Consider the following 8,988-nt stretch of genomic DNA (forward strand, 5'->3'; position numbering starts at 1 on the left):
TAACACTTTTGTGAGCCCTTTGGTGGTTTCCCTCTCCTGTGTTCAGCCAGCCTTTCTTCGGTCCAGTCCACCTCCCGCTCTTTCCTGTAATGCACTGAGCACAGCCAGGGAAACGCTAGATCCCAGGCCACTGCGAGAGCACGAGAGCACGGTCAAGGGCCACAAAAGACACCCCTGCTGTGCCAGAGACTCTAACAAACTGAGTGAAGACTGAGGGAGTAGGATTCCTGTCTGCTTGGTGACACAGGAGCGTACTTTAAAAATTCTTTGAGCGAAGTGCTCCCTGGTGAACAGAAAGTTCAGGAAGCTAGGGAAACAAGGCCCGTTGGGGAATGCTCAGGACCTTTTGTTCCTCCTGCCCATTGCCACTATGTTTGTTCCAGGTGCCCTGTGGTCTCTAGGGTCTTGACAGGCAGATGGGTGAAACTGCCCCCTGCTCTGTCGCTTCTTTCCTTCCAATGGAATCCCCAGCGTATGTGATCCACCCTTCCTAGCCCTGCCTTTGGCACACATATAGGACCGAAGGAGACTTAGGATGTCATCTTGCCGGTCCCAGCGCTCGGGAGGCAGAGGCAGGTGGATCGCTGTGAGTTCGAGGCCTGCCTGGTCTACAAAGCAAGTCTAGGACAGCCAAGGCTACACAGAGAAACCCTGTCTCCAAAAACCAAAAAAAAAAAAGGTCATCTCACTCAGGTATTTCCAAATTTGCCTTATCTCAGACGTCGCTTTGCTCATTAAAACACAGCTTCCTGGATCCTTGAACCTATGGGTTCAGCCTTTCTGGGAAAGGACAGGGACCTAGCCCTGGTAACAAGGTCCAGTGTGGTACCTGATGACACAGAGGTTGCTAAGCACTTGGTATTTGACAGAGGGTTGAACCTGGAGGATCTAGAATAAACAGCATCTTTCTTGGGGAACCACCTGGCTCCTGAGGACTTTTTCCTCACCCTGGGGAGTTGGGGCAGGCTGCCAGACAATAGCTGGACTGTTTCCTTGGGGGTCTTACAGCCTGCGCTGGCTGCATGGACAAGAGAGTCGCCTGGGGGTCTCAGAGCTGGCCTCTTGCCTGACAGGATGTTAGATCTCCAAGGAAGCCTTCAAGGCAGGACTGCCCTCATGAGTCAGCCCCACAGTCATTAGGGGCCTCGCCCACATTTCCCAACTTCCCCTGTTTTGGGCCCTATCCCATCTATCACTGGTTCTGTCCTTGGCAAGGTACCCAGGCCCTAGAACCCCCCGTCCCTCCCTGCCCCGAGACCCCAAAGAGAACGAAGAAGTAGGCAAAGTCTGTAGATCTTTGCTCAGATTCTGTACTTTGGAAGCATGGGTGGAAGACAGTTTCTATATACCACATCTTCCCCACACGGAGTCCTTCTCTATTCCAACTATAGATCAAACCTGATCTGTCTCCCCCACCCCCACCCCTCTCCTCCAACGAGGTCCCTCTGTGTAGCCTTGCTGGCCTCCTCAAACTGGCTGGCCTCAAACTCAACAGTGATCTGCCTGCCTCTGCCTCTGTCTCCCGAGTGCTGGGATTAAAGGTGTGGGACTCTATTGACTGTCTAGCCTGCTCTGTCTTTGAAGACACTAGGGAACTCGCAACCTCTTCCATGAGCCACAACTACCACGTCCCCTAGTCTTTCCAGCACCAGGTCTTCAAGATTGGGAAAAAAAACACAAGTTTCCCAGCAAGAATTTCTGAGTCACCTACGGACCCATATTTGCCCCGTTCTCCTCAGCCTCTGGACTACGACAACAGTAATTATTGTACGGCTACCATTCGTTGTAGGGATTTTTGTTTTATTTTTGAGACAAGGTCTCCCTCTGTAGCCAAGGCTATCTTTAAACTTATGATCTTCCCGCTTCGGCCTCCCCATAGTATTAGGATTATAGGTGTGTGTTTTCAATGAAGCAGCTTCATTGTGGTATCGGGTCCAAGTCCTATGCTAAGCATTTTACATAATATCATCTTATTTAATTTCAGGACAACCCTTCCAAGTACATTCTATCCTTAGCCTCTTTTTTTTGTTGTTGGCTAAAAGGCTCAGATTTAGAGAGGTTATATACCTGGGGGTCACACAGGTAGTCGAGCCAGCAGCAGCTGAAGTGCCGCTACCTGACCACAAAGCCTCGCTTTTAACCACAGTAGGATCTGCCTGTCACCAACATTCACTTTCTTCCAGTGCTGAGTGAGCACGCCCCTGCCCCCCCCCCCACTATCTTTTCCTGTTATCTAACGGTTTATGTGGTTTATGTGGATAAGAGGCTGTCAGTTTAAACAGGCCAGCCCCAAGCTGGGAACTGACTGCCTTCCACAAGTCACCCAAGTATAGAGGTATCCATTCTTCTGTGCCTCAAGAGGCCCGGAAGGAGAAGCTCTCACAACCCTAATTACCCTGACTACAACCAAACAGCCCCTATTGTCAGGAAGCTCTTTATGTCTCATCTTGGTGTGTCATCATGGCCTAGGAGGGTTTCTGTCCCCTTCTCATCTCCAGCCTGAGGGAAACACATTCTCAGTTTCCAACAGTGGCTCCAAAAGGGCACCCGGATCTCAGTGCTAGATAGAGCTTGGCCATTCATGAGCTGTGTGATTCCCGCAGCCTCTTCCTTCATCCGGGAAATGGGTACATAATGCTTGGCTCACTTAAAGATGTGCCTTTATTTTTTTTCTATCTATTTATTTATTTGGGTTTTTTTTTTTTCCGAGACAGGGTTTCTTTGTGTGCCCTTGGCTGTCCAGAGGTTCTGAGTTCAATCCCCAGCAACTGCACGGTGACACACAACCATCTATACACGAAAACAGAGCACTCATATACATAAAATAAATAGATAAACAAATCTTAAAAAGAAAGAAAACCAAAAGAATTCAATGAAAAGTCTATAAAACAGCTCCCAGCATGTGATTGGTACAGGGCCACTGAGAGGAAGTTATTATTATTTATGACCAGTGTGTCAAATGCTAAATATGACTACATACAACTTCCTGCCTTGTAACCATACAGATAAATCAGAGCTTGGCAGTAGTTTCTGTCTGCAGCCGCATCGGGTCTTTTTGGTTGTAACTGCCTGTGAGCCCTGAGAGCAGCCGCAGACAGCAAAACTCCAGGAGGCCATCTTCTTTGCTTATGGTCTGAGTGTGTCTATCAAGAAGGAAATGCCACCCTGCTGTCTCAGGGTCCCTCCCCACAGGACAGGGAAAAGGGAAAGAGAAACTCGGCCAATGACCCTCATGGAGAGAGAGGCACACTGGCAAGGCAGCTTGTCCACGGGTCAGGAGACAGGGAAGGACAGTTCTCCTCAGTGGCTGTTGAGTTTGGGTTGCGTTACAACCCTGTTCCTGGCCGCTTGCAGATAGGGTAAGCCATTTGAGCCTTGAGACTGAGAGACAATCCAGAATGGGGAGGTGGGTGAGGAAGGGTCAGTCCTTTCTCTGTCTCAAGACCAACCACGAAGCTCCAGTGACTTCATTGCCTGGGCAGAAGTGTAAATTAGGTTTATGGTGTCACCTGACTATACTTCCTTCCACTGAGGGTGTGGTGGGAAACAGGCCGGAGCAACAGTGGGCTTTGCAGAGTAGAAAACAGAAATGACTGGATGTCAAGGACAGCCATTCATCTTCTGGTGGGAAGCCAGACAGAGGGGAGCCAGGCTGATTCAACTTCAGGCCTGAATGATCTGAGCTACAGAGAAAGGCAGGTGTCTCAGCTCACGGACCAGAAGCCAGGGGACTCCTGAAGGTCCTGCCTCCCCTCTGAGCTGGTTTCTCCATTCACTCCTTCCTCAGCCAGGCAACTGGTGCACAGGCCAGCAAGTCCCTGTGTTACAAGCAGGTAATGTAGTAGTGGGTCACAGCAGATGCAATAGCTCCTTAGCTCAAGATGGAACCAGAGCCATCTAAAAAGTTACAGTGGGGCAGGCGAGATGGCTCATGGGTAATGGCACTGGCTCCTAAGCCTGGCAATGTGAGTTCCATCCTGGAGCCTACATAAAATAAGGAGAGAATCAATTTCTATATGTTGTTCTCAGACCTCTACATGAACACTGTAGAACACACACACACACACACACACACACACACACACACACACACACACACACAAATGTAAAAGAAAAAAACAAATACAGCAAAACCGAAACTTGGTAATTGTTAAACCAGCACCATAAAGAACCAGAAGCCAAGCTGGGTGTGGTGGTGCACACCCATAATCCCAGCACTCTGGAGGCAGAGGCAGGTGGATCTCTGTGAGTTCAAGGCTAGTCTGGTCTACAAAGCAAGCCCAGGTCAGCCAGGGCTACATAAACCCCATCTTGAAAAACCAAAAAAAAAAAAAAAAAAAAAAAAGAACCAGAGGAGACTGGGCTGGACCAGGAAGTCTTTTTGGAAGGTTCTGCTGGATCTTGCTGAGACTTAAAAACCCATGTATCGGGATTGATGGTCATAGGGGGATGTTCCAGGCAACAAAGTGAGCAATTCAACTTGTACACTGGGGCCCAGTCTGGTAGATTTCCAGACACTTCACCGAGTAGCTGAGGCATGACAGGGGAGGGCAGCTACCCAAAAATCATTCAGTACGATTGGGGGGGGGGCGCAAAAGGGGGGAGAGCATAGAGGTGGGGAGGGAAGACAAGAAATGCCGGGCCTCATAGGAACCGGCAATATCTAAGTCTAGCTTTCCAACCCCCCCACCTCCACCACCCCACCCCACCCCCAAGAATAGTGGGCGGTCACTGAAAAGTGTTGTTCAAGGGTGACATGATCAGACTTGTGATTTAGACCCCTGGGAGACGGACTGTAGCCATCCAGTGGGAGGGGACGGTGGGCTGGGCCTCCTCGGTGGTGGCAGTGGGGTTGCCCAGACTTCATCTGGCTTCATCTTGAGGGTAGGATTTGAGGTTTCTTTGGGCGGGAAGGGGCAGGGTGTAAGGAGGAGGGGTTATGGTCAGTCCCTAGCTCTACTTCAGGCATTCAGGGGACAGCACTCAGGGAGAGGCTCTGAGATGACTTTGTGAGGAATCCCTCACACGTCTGTCCGTGTCACCCTCTCTGCCCTGGAGACAGAATCGCAGAGCACACAGGGTCTGGAAGCAGAGCGTATAAAACAACTCAGGCCCCACTTCCGGTGGCTCTGCTCAGAGGGGAAGTCCTGAAGCTCCGCAGTCTCCTTCCACACACACAGTTCCCACTTCCTTCTCTTCCCTCCAAGTCTCTGGGTCCTGGGTGTGGCTCTTCTGTCTGTCCCCTTTATGTCCAGCATGATGCCCTGTACAAAGGCTCTCAACAGTGAGCGAGCGATAGCACCCATGGCCCTGTGTACCTGACATTGCACTTAGTAGAAGAGAAACTACAGCCCTACATCTGCCCTCAGGAGTCTGTTGTTTGTTTGTTTGTTTGGTTGGTTGGTTGGTTTTGGTTTTTCGAGACAGGGCTTCTCTGTATAGACTTTGCTGTCCTGGACTCGCTTTGTAGACCAGGTTGGCCTCGAACTCACAGCGATCCGCCTGCCTCTGCCTCCTGAGTTTAAAGGCGTGCACCACCACGCCCTGCGCGCTCTCAGGATTCTGAAGGACACAAGGTCTGTGGAGAATAGGCGACACCTCGTCATAACGGAAGTCCTCAGGTTGTTTGATGATAGCAGTCTCTCCTGTACCTAAGAAATATAGACTCATCTATGGACCACTGGTGACACAGGTGTCCGCCAAGACCATCCTGTCCTTTTCTTTGTACCCCCCAACCATGCCATTTCTGGGGCACGTATCAGAGTCCTTGTAGGAAAGGTCGTGTCCCCTGCTCTGCACACATTCCAGGCACCAGCAGAAACCCTCAACAAGTCCTGCTGCAGGAGGATGCATCTGTCAAAGTGTGCACGCTCCTTGTGCTATGACATTTCCAGTGTGTAAGTACACTTTATGATGAAACCCTGAGGAAATTTGTTATGAAAGAAAAAAAAGCATGTGGAGTTTTAGCCCAGTTGTTACTGCTCTTGCAAAATTAGTGTACATGTTACAGCTTGGGAAAGAGATTTTTTTTTTTTCCCAGAGGGCCCATCATGAGTGGGCCAGGCCTGGAGAGGAGCCATGCCCTTGCCCTCTTCCTATTGCTGTTACAGTGGGTCCTTTTACCATCGTGGAATCTCCAGCTCCCACCTAGTTGATGGTGTCCCTGGGGCTCAGGCGGAGGGAGGACCAGAACCCACTTCTTCCTCTGACAGGAAGGAAACACTCTTTCCCGAACAAGTCAGCTCGGGACCACTATGGCTATCTTTATCTTTTTTTTTCTTCCTCTTCTCCCTCCCTTCTTTTTTTGAGAGACAGTGTCTCAAGCATTCCTGGCTGGCCTTCCGTTTGCTACACTGTCCCCTCCTGTCTCAGTTTCCCAGGTGCTTTGGTTACAAGTATGTGCTACTTTGCTTGGTTTCCCTCCCTCCCACCCTCCCTCTCTCTTTCATCCCCTCCTTTCCTCTCTTGCTGTTCCTTTATTCTTGACAAGGTTCCTCAGACTCCTTAACGCCACCAAAACCCAGAACTTTTTAAAAATGTGATTTATTTATTTATTTATTTATTTACTTACTTACTTACTTATTTATTTATTCTGAGACAGGGTTTCTCTGTATAGCCTTGGCTGTCCTGGACTCTTCTTTTGTAGACCTCGAACTCACAGCGATCCGCCTGCCTCTGCCTCCCTAGGTGCTGGGATTAAAGGGACTTTATTTATTTATTTTTGGAACACTTTTAAACTTAGAGCAGAGCTTCGTGGATACAGTTTTCACAGTCCCCTCTGCATCCTGAGTGCTACCACCAGCGAATGAACTCGTGTCGACACGCCCTTATCACTCCAGGTCCACAGTGTCCGTTCCAGTCAGCTCCTAGCATGCAGTTTGCGAGCTTGGAGGCATGCGCATCGTTATACTATCATACGGTTTCGCTCACTAGACCCCTGTGTGTTTCTGCCTATTCGGCCCACTCAGAAAACAGGACGTCAAGGTGGCTCAGCAGACAAATGGCCTTGCTGCACACAAGCGGGACAACCTGAGCGGGGTAAGGAGAAAACTGACCCCTAAAAGTTGTCTTCTGATCCCAACACTTGGGCCATGCCTTGCATGCAAAACCCCACCCCAACACTAATTAAAACTTTAGAATGTATGTAATGATTTTAGGTCATTTGTGACAAAAATAAAACCTGACTAATATTTACTTCAAACGACCTTCTGAACTTTGTGGCTTTAATGAAGTTAACAGCCGGCTCTGGAGTTTCTTCCCTCTTTCTTTCTTTTCTTTTTTCTTTTTTCTTTCTTTTTTTTTTTTTTTACAGGTTCTCACTCTAAGCCAGAATGATGTGGAACTCATTTTATAGGCCCCAGACTTAGAATGTTCCTCCTACCTCAACCGTCCTCCCAAACACTAGGAGCTCTGAGCCATTATGCTTGACCGTAATATTGATTCAAACATGTATTTCCAGGCATTGATGTAGTGTGTGTATTTTTCTTTTGTAACAGGGTCTGACTACATAGTCCAGACTGGCCTTGACTTTGACCTCCTGGCTTCTACTTTTGGGAGTTGGGACTGTAGGCACATGCTATGCCACACACAGGTTCCTATATCTTGTATTGAGCTTATTTTGAACTCACCGTGTAGCTGATAATGACTTTGAACTCATGACACCCCTATCTCTATCTCCCAAGTGCTAGGATTACCGTTGTGTGCCACCACGCCCAACTGCAGCTGTGTGTGTGTGTGTGAGTGTGTGTGTGTGTGTGTGTGTGTGTGTGTGTGTGTGTGTTCTATTTGGAATTTCAGATCACCCCTTCTAAATATTCCATGTACTGAAATAAAATGGTGACAAACCATATTAGGATTTAGCCTTTGCTAAACAGTGAGCCTGAAAGCTAGAGTCACTTTATTTTTTTGCTTTTTAAAATTTGCTTATTATGTTGTGTGTATGTGTGTGTGTGCACACGTGTACACACAGTAGGAGCACAGAGAACTGAGGACCAGCCCTGGGCGTGAATTCTCACCTTCTAGCATGTGTGTCCTGGAGTTCACATCCAGGTTGCCGAGGTTGGGGACAAATGCCTTTACCCACTGAGCCATCTTGCCAGCCTTCGTTTTCTTTCTTAATTCTTCTAAAGCCTCCTGGGCAGCTAGAACTGCTCATTTGATAGGTAAGATGTCGAAGCTCCAAGAAGAGAATGCACATGCCTGAGGGCAGACTACCTGTGTGGATGGTAGAACCTGAGCCCAAATCTAACCCTGAGGTTTTTGGCTTCGGGTTCCGGCTGCCACCCCAAAATGTTGCTGAGTACCTATCTCACCACAATAGCTCTCCAGATGTTTCACTTTTGGGGGTTTATTTTCTTTGAGGTCAGAGCATTAAAGTCCCTCTCCAGCCTTGAAGCTGATCAGAGCAGCTTTCAAACTCAAGACCTTGGGTGGGGCCAGCCTTGGCTCCCTACCCCATGCAGGGTCCGGGCAGCCTTCTCTAGAGCACAGACCCCTCCCCTGTGCCTCTCTTACCTTTCCTAGTCCATGCCAGTGACAGTGACTCAGAGATCAAAGATGACTCTGCCAGAGAACTCTGGAAACCAGACACAAGCTTTTGGGTAGACTGGCATTTTCCTGAAAATAGAAGTTTTGGGGATCTCTGACCTCTTACAGTTGTGAGGTCAGAAGCCATTTTCTGGTTTTGTTTTGTTTTTTTCCTGTGTGGACTGGAACTTTTAGGATTTAGACAGCAATTTATAGTGAATGTGTGGTTCCAGCCACTAAAGGGATTGCACTAGAGATGAAAGGTCCATCTTGGCCTCCAAAGGAACTTTCTGAAGACAAGTCTCCCTACTTCCTTTACTGGGGTTTGAACCTAGGGCTTTTCAAATGTTAGGCAAGTGTTCTACCTCTGAGTCATTCCAAAGCTTTAATTTTTGTTTTGAGATAACATTTTTACTAAGTTGCCCAGACTTGTCTTTAATTTATAACTCTCCTGCCTCAGCC

The sequence above is a fragment of the Acomys minous genome, assembly GCF_964271855.1.
Source record: "Acomys minous genome assembly, chromosome: 5".
Taxonomy (NCBI): domain Eukaryota; kingdom Metazoa; phylum Chordata; class Mammalia; order Rodentia; family Muridae; genus Acomys; species Acomys minous.